The sequence below is a fragment of the Oculina patagonica genome, chromosome 2 (genome assembly GCF_052425735.1).
Source record: "Oculina patagonica isolate OP01 chromosome 2, crgOcupat, whole genome shotgun sequence".
NCBI classification, from domain to species: Eukaryota; Metazoa; Cnidaria; class Anthozoa; order Scleractinia; family Oculinidae; genus Oculina; species Oculina patagonica.
Window position 1 is genome coordinate 21,882,989 of NC_135759.1, and position 14,035 is coordinate 21,897,023.

Genomic DNA, 14,035 nt, shown 5'->3' on the forward strand with positions numbered 1-14,035 from the left:
TATTTGCGGATGGGAATGAGAAATGCATTCTTAAAAATACCGTTATCCAGAAGTGACTGTGGGATGCTCTCTAGACGTAGTTGTCTGATCAGGATTGCTCTCGTCTCATTTTGTCCTGCAGAAAATTGTACCTCCGTTGCTACAAACAGCAACAGCCTAAGTGTCAATCCTTTGCACATTCTGAATGGTCGATGACTGCTTGGGTAAATTGAAATCTGCTAACAGTATACATCTCAGACGTTAGAGGATGAAATAAGGAAACTCGTTACGCCCTGTTAAAAATCCGGTCAGCCAAACCAATTTTCAGCATAGTTTGAAGTAAGCCCGAAAAGTGACTTAGTATCACCATTGTGACACAGCTTTTGATATTAAGGAGGCTCGATGTAGTTTTTTTTTAGCGCTAGGGTGGTTATTTTGAAAATGAAAAACTCTAGAAAGGCAGTCTTCGATTTTAGGCAAAATACACCGTAATGATCACATATGACCAAAGATTATTTTTTTACTGGTCACTTAGTCACAAAGGTTACCAAAGCAACGATTGTTATTTTATTTTTAGGCACGCCTGATTTTCTCAAAATCTCGATTGACTCTTGGTACTCATTTTTTGATCATCCTAGGGTAATCACCCTAGGGCTAAAAAATCTACATCGAGCCTCCTTTAGCATATCAAAAACGTCTATTACCCTAAAATTACGGACAGCTACCGCGATAAAACTGTACGTTGTTCTGAACATCTTTAAGTAGTCAAAACTTTATAAGCCGATCACTTGTCAAAATATTACGCGTGAAAGCTCTCGTAAAAACGCACATCTTTTAAGCACGCGCAACCTCGACCATCTTACCACCTAATTGGAAAGCAAAGCAAAAGGAGTTTTCTGGAAAGAAATTGTTTTCATTAAGCGTTACACACTGATAGTGAACTTTAACCAGATTTAGGGACTGGTCAATAAGTAGGGGCGGGAGGAGGGGGGGGGGGGTGAGACGGAGCAGAAAGGGGGTGGGTTATCAGTTTTTGAGCCCTCGAAAAGGGGTGGGTTATGTAGTTTTAATCTACACGTAGGGGTGGGTCATCTTTTTTATATCACTATGAATGATAAATGTGTCGAAGTGAGCAGTTTTAAGTTATTTTTTAGCAATTTAAGGAGGCCCAAATATAAAGGACATCAAGATGTTGGAAAACCGATACGTATTTTAAAGACCACTGAATGTAGCTTTTTATCGGACGCAGTTTAATCTTAAATTTCCCTTTGGACTCGCAGCTTCGGTTAAGATATCGTTCGCCATACTAAAAATGACGAAGAAATAAAAATGGTGGCAACAACCATTTTTACCCACCTGTGTTAGCGAACCGATAGAAGTCAATTTTAGTCGACAATGTAGCCTGAAATGACAATTCTTAATTTTAAATCCAAAGCCTGCTATGAGGCAAGTTATATGTGTCAGGTGACTTGCTTCGGAGGGGTAAATAAGTTCACGGATCGACGGATTTGGCCTTAAAACGCGCCCGGATTGTGTTTTTTATTTTGCGATACATTGAGCGGATTTTTTTTATTTTTATACACGATAAATATTGCAGCATAATATTTATCGTATATAAAAAAAATAAAATAAAAAAAAATCCGCTCAATGTATCGCAAAAAAAAAAACACAATCCGGGGGCGTTTTAAGGCCAAATCCGTCGATCCGTGAACTTATTTACCCCTCCGAAGCGGACTTCGAAACGAAACTTCTTTTAAACAATGGCATTAAAACAGCATCTACCGTCAGTCGATCGCAGTGAAACTATACCACACATAATTTTGTAGCAATGTGGATTCGGATTTGAACAAAAATATTGGCGGATTTAGCCAAAAAAAAAGCACGGGTCGGTGGATTTGTCTACCCCTATTCACCTTCTCCTCTCGGAAGTCTCCAAGGCAACCGTTTAAGGACATTCGCGCCAAAATTTTCTACTCGATAGATTTCTTTAATCTTTTTGCTGCGGTATCGGATAATGCGCTACTTGTGTCAGAAATGAAAAAAAAGTTGGGGTCACCGACTTCGTTTCCGAAGATAAAGCGCGTGGAAAACTACCCTGATTTTGAAAAATTTGCACACGTAATTCAGCATGATTTACAGGGTTTATTGTTAAAAATATCAAAGATGAGTAAACTGAGGCTAAAGATCTTAGTCACGTTTTGTAAAAGTTTGTCCGTTGCGTAAACAATTTCTAGTTTTGCCTCCTTTTTTACAAAACTTAACCCTGGAAAAACGCATTTGAAACTGTCGTACGGCAAAAAGGAAAGCTCAAAAAGTGGAATTTATACCGTCAGTGTGACAAAAAAATCAAACTTCCACTCGATAGATTTTTTTTCATTTTCTCGCAAAACGTAGATATAATATATTAACAAAAGTGATACGTTAAAAAAAAGGTGGGGTCACCGACCATTTAAGAAAGCAAATTGCAAGCGAAGCTAGCGAAACGGCAACTCACCCTATGTGTTCTTAGAAACTTTACTCAGCGCGCGCGCTCAAAGTATGACGTGGCATGGCGTTGCGACATGAATTACGTGCGCAGTAGGGATGCGCATAAACAATTATCGCGAACGTCCTTAGAAAATCGTGTTTAGCGCAAAGTTAGAGTCCGTTTTTCAAGCCCTACTTACGAGAAATTTTGTTAACAGGCCATAGGTTTGCAGTCACCTGCAACAGATTGTTCTTCGTGAAAAATTGAAAACCAATCTTGGACTGCCCATAAAAAGGTCAATGAAATCGTCCGGAAACTGGTGAAAAAAGCGAGACTATTGAAATTCATGCTGTTGATTATAAAATACGTGGAAATTATCAGAAAGAACTAACCTTTGAACCTTGTTGTGTAGTGTCATTTGAGGAGAAATTTATTAATAGTGTTTAGTTCAAGCTATCCAAGGAAACTATGAGCCTTTTTTACCTGTAGGAATCAACATGTAAAGAGGCGGATCAATTATGAAATATTTTGCTTAGTGTCTACAAAAAGGATATCAGTAAAACATAACTTCTTAGGCAAGTGAAAGAGTTGTGAATGCTTGTCTCCTTTTAAGACTCTTTTAAGGTGTAAATTGCGGATTTTGAACAGACAATACTCTTGCCATGAAGGTATCGTTAGGGTTGCACGTTAACAAATAAAAGGGAAAAATGCCGTCGTATTGTCTGAAGGGGGAAGGCGCGGTGACAGAAGGGCGGGAGCCCAGGAAAAAAAAGGTGGGAGAAGAGAGGGTGGAAAGCGGGATTCCCAACGTTGCGGTAACCGGAAAAAAATTAAGAAAAAAATCTCAATAATATCTTTTATTATATAGACGCGAATGATTTACTGGAAATTAAAATAGACCACTGATAAAATCCAGGACCGTAGTGGCGTATTTTCCATATCCTCACTAGTGAGGATATCGATGATGAGTTTTTTTATAAAGAACTCAATCACCTAACTAAGACATAATAATCTAGCAGGAGTTAAACATGCTGCCCTTAGAAAACATGAGTTCCATAAGGAACACACTACCCAAGTAAGACAGAATAACCCAGCACAAGATCAATATGCTACCCTCTGATAACGCGTGTTACATAAGGAACTCACCACCAAGTAAGACAGAATAATATAGCATGAGGTCAATATACTGCGCTCAGATAAAAATAGTTCCATAAAGAAATCATCACCCAAGTAAGACATCATAATCTAGCACAAGGTCAAAATGCTTCCCTCATATAATAAGAGTTCCATGAGGAACTCACCAGCCAAGTAAGATATAATAATCTAGCAGGTGGTTGATATGCCGCCCTCGGATAACAAGAGTTTTTTAAGGAACTCACCACCCAAGTAAGACATAAAACTCCAGCACAAGTTCAATATCCCATCCTAAGATAAAAAGACTTCCATAAGGAAATCACGACCCAGGAAACTGAGACGGAATAATCTAGCACAAGGTCAATATCACTGGACGGAAAAAAGCATTTACTCAAGTTTGAAAGTTGAGCAAATATGATGCAAATTTGGGCATCTATATTTGCACTAAATTTGCTCAAGTTGTAAAGTCGATGTAAACAAAAGCATTTGTATCTGATTAATTTTTTGGCAAATGTTACGCAAAGATGACATTTGCTCCGTATGTACCTTTATTTTGCTCGCAAGGCAAAATTCTAACTTTCATATTCATTTGTTAAACATTTGCCTTCTGAGTATAAATTACACGTGCACGTTTACTACTTAATGCAAATTGTAGTAAACACCGTGCAAAATATATTGTTTCACTAGGTTTACATCACATTTGCGTGAGATAAAATAAGTACCTTTACGGACAATTTTCTCGGATTTGCCATAGAAGCATACGCGTACATTTGTTATAGGTTTGCGCCTGTGTCAAAGAAATAATTTTGCCTCAATTACGCTCACATTTGCCACGGAGCAAATATGTGAATTGACCAAATTTTTGCTACCGAGGCAAATGTTAAAATTCAGTTCACTTCAATTCTCTTTAATATTTGCTCTCTTTGGAAGAACAGTCTGTTTCAATGTTTCGTATTTTCACTTCTCAAGCAAGCCTGCGAAAAGCGTAGCGGAAGCGATGAGTGGCGGCTGTATTCGCTGGCTATTCCCGAGCTCACTATAAATTTTCAATGATTTATCACGTATAGATCAGACTTCGGCCATAAACAAGGATCCGGCGGTAGGCTTGAAATCATCATCCCCAACCATGACGACCTATTAAACTCCCTTTTGTTCTGGCTCATCTCCCACGGAAGAAAGCTATATATAGCATACTACAGATAGATAGATGATAGATAGTTTATTGATATTTTTACATGACAGTCAAAAAACTGAATTGCGTAAAAATTTACAAAGAGATAAATTATTAAAAATACAACTATTAAAATCTATTATAACTATATTAAAAATACAACTATTAAAAACTATTATAACTATATTAAAAATTTGCCATAGAAGGAAAAAAGCTATGTTTAAAACGATTGGTTCGAGCCTTACATGCTTGAAAATGACGTTGACTTCTAAGGTTATACAGTGGAAGCTCTCCAGGCAGACCTTATACAGTAGGTGGTCATGCATCTCTAGTTATGGGTGCAATGGTATAATAGTAGGCGTTGTTTTTTTTTTTTTGAAATCTTAGCTTCTGAAAATCATTTCTGTAAGCAGGCAGTTCATGATAGTTTTGAATACATTTTTGTGCCTCATGGGTGGCCATTTACAGGAGCTTGGATGGTTGTCTGTTTACAGCTATTTTCACTATTTAGACAGAACATTGAAAATAATTGATCTGCTCGCCACTGATAAATCACGATATTTTGCTCAACCTCATCTTGGCTATAATTGTTTACTGTTTATGACCACAAGACTGTTGCTTTCGTGTAACTGTAGATCATCGAGACCGTGACGTAAATGTTGGGAGAAAGCGAGCAGTCTGCTGGCATTTTATGCAGTGGGAATTGCATAAACACAATCTGCAAGCCTGAGAGAGGATGGCTTCTGCATGTCAAATAAACCTCAAGTTTGTGAGCCCCAATGTTCTATGTAATCAAGAAAACAACAGCGTTAAAAATATGTTTTTTTAGACGATACACAGGTAAAGTGATCTCAACAAGTATGTGAAAAAAAGAGTCCCAATATAGCTTAATAACAGTAAAAGTGAGTCCGCTATGCGAACATGTGTGGACTTTCATTTGAATAAAAGTTGACTGTTGGAAGAACAAAGTGTTTACGCTTCAAGAAACACACGTTACCATTGCCGCTTGGGATGTCACGCAATTTCAATGAGCGTGGTGTGACCCTTTGTCACGTCGTTCACGACAAGTGCCTTTTTTTCATGCAAATAAAAACGTAGAATCCTACAAGAACAGCAGTTATTAGACCAAAAGCCTTTCCTTACCGCTAGCAAGATAGGATACTATTTTCATTAAAAAAAAGAAATGCGTGTTCACGCACGTGACAGTTCACGTGCGTGGAGCACGTGAACTGTCTCGCGTCGCTTGTTTACACAACCCTTACTTTTTGTGTAAAGCTTGTGTAAACAACTCATCGAAAAACTTGTTTTCTTTCAATGAGTTCTTTTTTTAACCTTTTTGGAATAACAACATTTCATTAAGCTTTCACAAATTACGAATACGTAATTACGAAAACTAAGATGGGTCTTAGGTCTTAGTTTTCGAGGGTCTTAGTTTTCGTAACACCCCTTGGAGTCGGTGTTTTGAGAGGCGGCGAAGGACGTTATTTAAACCGACAATTAAATTATTTTGTCGCACGGTTTGGATATATGCATATTCTACGGTTCGATGTTATTTTTATTCTTTTCATGACAATGTTTTAGTTCAGTTCTAAATTCGAAATCGGTCTTTTGCTAAATATACTACTTGAGAGAAATGGAGCTGGTGAATTATATCCCGGAGTCCAAGACAAGTAAAACAACATGATCAGCGAACTTGTTTTGATACAACTCGTTGTGCATTCATTGTCTTCATTGTGTGTGGCTAAGCTGAAAGAAATAAATAACCAGACATTTGATCCGTTTTAATATGCGAATCAAAAGTGCTCAAGCCGCACAGAAAAACAAACAATACGGAAAGTGAGTCAAAAGTGTGAAAAAAAAAAGAAACGTGACCTACGACCGCAGTTGTTCAGCTCATTAGATATGCAGATTTCAGCCGTCGCAATTGTTATTTCACAGTTTCATCTACGCCACCGCTGCCTTTGAAGTTCTTCCTTGATGTATATTTTCCAGCCACCACACGCTCTTCGAAAGATGTGTCAAAAAAGGCTTCTAGATTCAAGAATAAAGTGCGACTTACTCGATACTGATCGAATTTCTGGGTTTACTGCCTTGGCTGCCCATCTCACCGAAACTTCAGATTCTCCGATCACTGTCGAAAACTTCCGAAAGCACTAACCCGAGTTATCACGGAAGGTGACCCCCCAATCGGAAAAAACTGCATCACAACAATGTGTAGACTTTAAAGTCCACACAAATCGGAGGAAATAAAAGCGTACCTTATTATAGGAAATTAACGCGAATTAGCAAACTTCGCGTTAATTTAAGAGCCTGATTACATGGCGAATTCCAGCCCGGTCTGCCGGGCTGGAATTTTGTTGCTATAACATGGCGATTTTCAGCCCGGGTTGAACACTTTTTAAACTGAATAATTATCGTGGCCGCCATTTTCTTTCGTTGAAAACTACCACTGCGCATCCGTAAGCTCACTTTCAGCCGGGGTAAAATTTAAAGCGTGATTACATGAGGTTTTTCAGCCCGTTTGCCCGTCAGCCCGGTTTTAAAAAACCGGGCTGGAAATTTCAGCCCGGGCGGTAATTCGGCCCGGGATGAAACTATCTTCATGTAATCGCAAATGTCTTTTTAAGAAGATTTGTTCTGAAAGCCGAGCTGAAATTTCAGCTCGAAAAACCGGGCTTAAATTCGCCATGTAATCAGGCCCTAAGGGCCTCTTCACATGATCCCGGTTGACCGGGCTGGCCCAGTTATCAAGATCTCGGCTCACTCCTATTTTCTTTGTAAAATCTTGGATGTGTTCATATGAGAAGGTGGGCCAGCCCGGTTACCGATATCTCGGTTTCTGCAACCGAGATCTCGGCAACCGGGAAGAATATTTTCCCATATGAACACTCCAGCCCGGTCGCCGGGACGCAACTTTTTTTGAGAAAATAGCTTCCCTTTCGTAACTGGGTGGTCAAAATGGCTTAATTTTGCCTTGTATCTATTTCCACTTCAGAAATATGCGAATTAGCTTTATTAATAAAGTTACAAGGGTCAATAAAGCTACGATAGTCGCGAAAGATGCAACTGTATGTGTCGCCATTTTGGCTTTGTTTCTTGAATTTTATCCCCGTCAACCGGGCTAAAATTTTCCATATGAACAGACGTCAAAATCCGTCCTGGTAACTGAGACAGCCCGTAAACCGGGCTCATGTGAAGAGGCCCTAAGTCGCGTTATTTTTTGTGGAGCGTTAATTTCCAAGACCTTAATTTCATTCCAAAAACTGGATACTGTCCGAACACATATAGAAACTATTCAATAATACCCTTCTCTTCTCTGTACACCATTTATTTCACTTTTTTACAGTGTAAAAGCCTTAAAGATATGTCATCTGCAATATTTCCAGTTGATTCTCGCTTTCAGAAGAGCGGCACAGCAGCGAAAACATCTTAGAGACATCACAAATTACGTTAGTTTTCTTCAATTTGAAAAATTAGCACGTCCCTCGCGTTAATTCCCTTTATGTCAAACAAATTTTCCCTCCAATTGGGGTTAATTTAAGTCGCTTTAATTTCAACGACCTTAATTTAGGGAAGCGTTAATTTCCTATTACAAAGTAATAGGAAATTACGGTAACCTTGTGTTATAATTGCGTTGTTATTGTGCAGCCCTTTGTTGCTTTCGCGATGAATGACTCCGGCCAACCGTTTGTCTTTTTTCTTTCCTTTCTTATTCCTTTTGTAGCTTTAACAGAACTTTAAACATTTTCGTCGCGTTGATCCTTAGATTTTGGGTGTGAAGCTGACACTGTGTTTTATTCTTGCAGCCGCTGTGATTGGTTAACCGCGTCATCCGAAGAACATGTTGAGAATACAACACTTGATCACATAATATAAAATAGACTCCTATTTCTTTTACAAACGTTTCCATAGTAAATCACTCGCTTAACGGCTCGTGATTTGCAAGCTTTTCTCATGTTCTCCCGTCATCCTGTTTGGGTTTATTGCGCCGGTTAACCCATAGAAAGTGTGGTCTATTGCTTAAATAAATCTAGGAGGTAGCAAAACCACATGTCTTGAACGGGTCAAAATTATTTAGCAATTATTCCATGAGCGCGCGTTGGATATGAGATGGTAGATAGCCAGGGAGGCGCGTAGCGTCGAGCTGGCTAAAACTATCTCATAGCCAACAAGCGCGAGTTTTGATAAGGCACATAATTACGGAATTTGCCAAGACAGCGTTACCTGCCGTTTTTTCACCTCTAGTTCAAAACCACTTCCTTTACATAGTGACCATAAACAATATAACTCATCTTGGATCAGTTAGTTGCACTTGTCAGACAATTTATCCGTGTGAAAACGCTCTGTACTCTTTAAAACATCACGCTATAGAACTCACACGATATCAGACACATGCGCCAAGATCGCAAGGTTCTGGTTTGTGCCTTTTCCAAACACAAATAGCTTATAATCACACAATATTTGATCCGTGTTTGATATCGTCTGTAATCGTCTGGATCCTCTCCAAGAAAAAAGACTAAAAGAATTTCGTGAAAACTTAAGTTAGAAACTTGGCACTGTTTATATAATGTACAAGGTAGTGAGTGATCTTTGTAAGTATTAATAGAGTTATTATGTTTTTGAAATTTCTCTGGGTAGATAACCTTTTTTCAAGACAAAACGTGATTGCATTTCAACAATAAACAGTGTATTACTGGCCGGGCCACATGCTTAGCTACATGCATGCATGTTAATGACCGAATATGACTAGGCGAAAAAATAAAGGAAGAGCCGGAACAGCCACATCGTTAGTTCAGTCAAAACACAAGAAATTCTTTAAATTGTATTTAATTTCAGTTTATAATTGATTGATGGTTTTATGAAAGTGTAACTGGCTTGAATCGCCCGAATAAGTGTTGAAAGGTGTAGAGAGAAGGCAGGTTTTATCTCTTAGACGGATCCTCGTTATTTATTTTATTCATGAATATGAAAGACGGTTAAAAAAACCTGGTGTTGAAATTTGAATAAAACCCTTCGCTAGTACCACGAAACGATGAAAAACACAAATTATCCGGTCAACTTTTTTACTGTTTGTTGGACGAAGATAAGTTCATTATTCAAACGTTAGCTTGTCTGAAATGTCGTTCTTTGTTTAGAAATCTCCTTCATTTGTTATGTCGCTTAACTTTAATCGTTGAATACAATGAGATCATTTCAATTGGCTGTCTAGTTTAAGAGAGGGAGCGACTGTGAATTGAAATTTAATCAACGACTAGGAAAGCTGTTTTTTTCGAATTTTGTTGCTTTATATTTAAAATAAGTATCAGTAGATTTGAACTGTAATGGGCTCTAATTACTGCTAAACAGTCAATCGGAAAGATTTACTGGAATTAACTATTGGATCAAACCTTATCTATAATATAGAATATTTGGAATAGAGGCAAACCTAAGGGTCTTAATTGGTGCGTCTCTAACGACTATAAACAATTCTAAAATATCGCACCTGTTGTCGTCCATGAGGGAGTCTACAAAGACGAAGACCTGAGACCTGCAGCTACCACTGAGCTGAAATATAAGACCTGAAACTTAACTTAAAACCGTCTACACTTATTAAAACTAAAACACGAAAAGAGGGAGAGCGAGTGACTTTGAAATTTATTGAAGTTGAGTAAAGGGCTAGGTAAGTAAACGCTGACTAATATATATGCCCTAAATGCTTGAATTCAATATTTTCTTAAATAATATATTACAAATAAAGGGGTTTTCTTAAACTTTGAAGACGACGTTAACTTTTAGAATCATTTAAACATAACTACTCCGCCCAACATACCGCCTAAAATATATACAATTCTGACCCGACCATGACATCATTGGGGCTCTATCCCTCCTCCCTTATTTTACTTTCATTGTAAATTATATGAGTTTCGCCGTTTAGTACTATTATCGAGGGTTTTGCAATAACCTAGTTTATTTTTCACATGGCTCGTTTTTCTTTGTTCTTCCAGGCTGATTATATTGAATAAACCCCGCTAATTAGCAACTGTAAGAAAAGCTGGGGGCGGCTTTGATTGTAACAGGGGAGAGCGGGGCTTATATCTAATGTTCCCCTAGGGGATTATTAAAGTTGATAATCCCCTAGGGGAATATTACAATAATATTCCCCTCGTAGCAAAGCCACAAGCCTCGCATTACAAACAAAACACAACTTTACTTTAATAACGTTATGATTTATTTTACCTTTATTTTGCCTGTTGTTACATTTTAAATACTACTGAGCAATTGCTTAATTGAAAACACGAGAAATGCGTTCCGGTACTCATGCCTCGACGTTTGCTCTTTTTCAGAATTCCGTTGCAGTTTAATCCGTTCGGTTGCTAACACACTCCAAACATTCAAACACCAAAAGGTTACCTTATTTTAGTGTTCTTCGGGATCCTTTCACTGTTCCTGGCTAGCAGCTCTTTAATTTGTCATCTTCGACGATGATATCTCTAGCCTCTTCGACGTTTTCTTCCCATTTGTTTTCGCCTGAATAAAGCTAAACAAACCTTCTGTCGCCTCCTAAGTGCTAAACTGAGCGTTTTCGCAGTCCTCTTCGAGATTCTTTGAGGATAGCAATTTCTCCAAGTTATTGCCTGGATTTGTCGCAAAATTAAAACTTTCCTTCGCAGACTCGCTCGCTCCCTCAAGTGGTGAAAAATGTGGTTAAAAAGTTGTCGGAACTATCAGGCAATTACAAAATCTCAATGCGTACTTTCGGAATCTTTAATCTATTGTTAAGCTTGTTTGGCACGCATATTGATTGTTTTGGTCGGCGTATTACTAACGAAAAAATAACCTGTTTATTATAAAATTTAACCATGTGGAAACCCCAGTGCGTCTTTTCGGAACCTTTTTCCTGTTGTTAAGTGTGTTTCGGGAAAAACATTTCAGCGCATTTCAGCGCACCTACATCAAAACAACGAAGAAAATAATCTTTCTTATTGTTTGAGCCACTGTTGATACCTCGCTTATGTGAAAAATAAGCTGGTTATTTTAGGAACCTCGGCGATATGTGATTTATTCACCGAGGGCGCATCCCCTCGTTGCCTAAATATAACCTTGCATATTCATAAATAAATCATATGACGAGGTTCCCGATAGTGCTAGAAACCATCACTTTTCTGTTGTTCAATATTTACTCAGTATATCAGTGGGCGATCAGTCAGTTATATTTTCATTACTGGCTTCGAATCCCGACAAAAAGGTCATGTTTTCATCAAATTAAATCAGTTCAAAGAATGTCGTTATACTTTATTGAACAAATTCGGTGCCCGCCTTCTTCCTTTGTTTTCTTTCTTTCTTTGTTTTCCGTCTAGTCATTAACAATCATTTTACATTTATGTAACTAAACATGTGTAACATTGTTCAAATGAAATCCTATTTTGAACATACAGTAACCACCTATGAAGGTCAGTAAACTTACACTAATTTCTCTTTTATGTTCACAATTTTATCAAAGCTACATAACAGACAATTGCTAAGGGGATTTCTTAACATTACAGGTTAGGCTTTTAGACACATTTGAATACGATTCTATCCGACTGTCAAAAAGTCGTACTCAAAAAGTTAATATTTTCATCAGTTTATATTATCGACGGTTTTTGGATCAACTTTTTACGCCCGTTATTTTGTCATCAACTGTTAATAAACTTTTCAGCACTTGTGTACGCGTTTATGAAAACCGTAAATCAAATTAAATTAAATACAAACATTTCGTAGTGCTTCAACTGAACAATTGAAATCAATTGAAACAAAGCATATTTACTGAAAGCTTGTTGAATGTCTATAATCCAAACCAAACCAAAATCTTGTTTGTCAAGGTTCGGGGGCGATTTTATACAGCTCATGTAGCCTCGACGCTACGAATCTAGCGTTGAACGGTTCATGCAGGGTGGGAAAAGGGGCTTTGTCTATCAATTTGGGCACGATTTTTTTTTTTATTCAAATGTTAAAGTACCAAGTCCTCCTTTTGCTTTGTTCCTCAGTTGTTACGACTGTTTCATCTTAGTTTTAAACTCTGCTTTGATTCATTTTTTCCAATGTGGGCAAGATTGGTGGTAAAATAGCCGGTAGAAAAATTTGTTAATGGTATAATCGAAAAACAAGATCTAGATGATGTATTTGTACTGAAAATTCCAAAATAGGTTTTGAGTGTTTCGAAACAATTTTAGAGGGAAAGTTGAATGAAATTAAACTATATCCGTGAAATAAAAAACAACCCCCTGTGGTCTTCACCTGCTTCTAGCACTTCAGTGAATCATGGCATGTGGACTATTTTGAGCAGAGCGCGAAAATTACGGCTTTTTAACCAAAGTTCAAAATGTTAAACTGTCTATTAGGCAAACTGGAATTTTGTCATTTTATTTACTTCATTCATTATAACGCTTTTATGCTGGTCCAAACAAAGACGTATTATTTGTAAATATAAGTTAGCTATTTTTATTTGGTAAAAGTGTTCAATTTTAATTATTCTCCCCGAACAGAAATTTTACTGAAAATCAATCACGTGGTTTATTTCTTCATTCACATTTCTTTTCGAGTGGATTTTAAATAAATACTGTAAATTAACAGCTAGAAAATGTACTCCACTTTTACAGCAGTTTTTGCGACAAGGAAACAAATTCTGATTTACTAGCCGTTAAATACAGGCAAGAGAGGATCCTCTCTTGGTACAGGTGTGATTCTCGTAGTAAAAATTTTTCCATCGTCGAAAGCATCGATTGCTTGTTTATTCTGTGGTTATATTATTATAACAGGCTTAAGAGGAAATCCGCCAAGACTTCGAGTAGTTATTGGACAAAATTATGTACCAAAACTATTTACACCTGATTGCAAGCTTTTGTGTTACTGCTTCAAATATCTTATCGAAAAAAATCTTTTCTAACAACACCACACATCGAAAACACATTTTGAAGTTCCGTTGAATTCCACTGAATCGCTTAAAAGATGTAAGCTTTTGCCCATAGCTTGTGAACTTTAAATATTATTTTCTCAGACTCTGATAAGAAATTGTTGTACCAGAATTATTTCCACCTTATTGCAAACTTTTTTGTTACTGCTTCAAATATCTTATCAAAAGAAATCTTTTTTAACAACACCACACATCGAAAACACATTTTGAAGTTCCGCTGAATTCCACTGAATCGCTTAAGACGAATTTACAAAATGGCTACACGTGAGATTTTGCCCATACCTTGTAAACTTTGAAATTCATTTTCTCAGACTCTGATAAGAAATTGTTGTTGGTGTTATCACGGATAATT

At 37.5% G+C, this 14,035-nt stretch overlaps 1 protein-coding gene across 1 annotated transcript in view; it reads left to right on the forward strand.

Annotated features, from left to right (window-relative positions):
- LOC144643528 (DELTA-thalatoxin-Avl2a-like) overlaps nt 1–14,035 on the forward strand; it is a 188,423-nt gene that overhangs the window by 104,255 nt on the left and 70,133 nt on the right. The window lies entirely within an intron of this gene.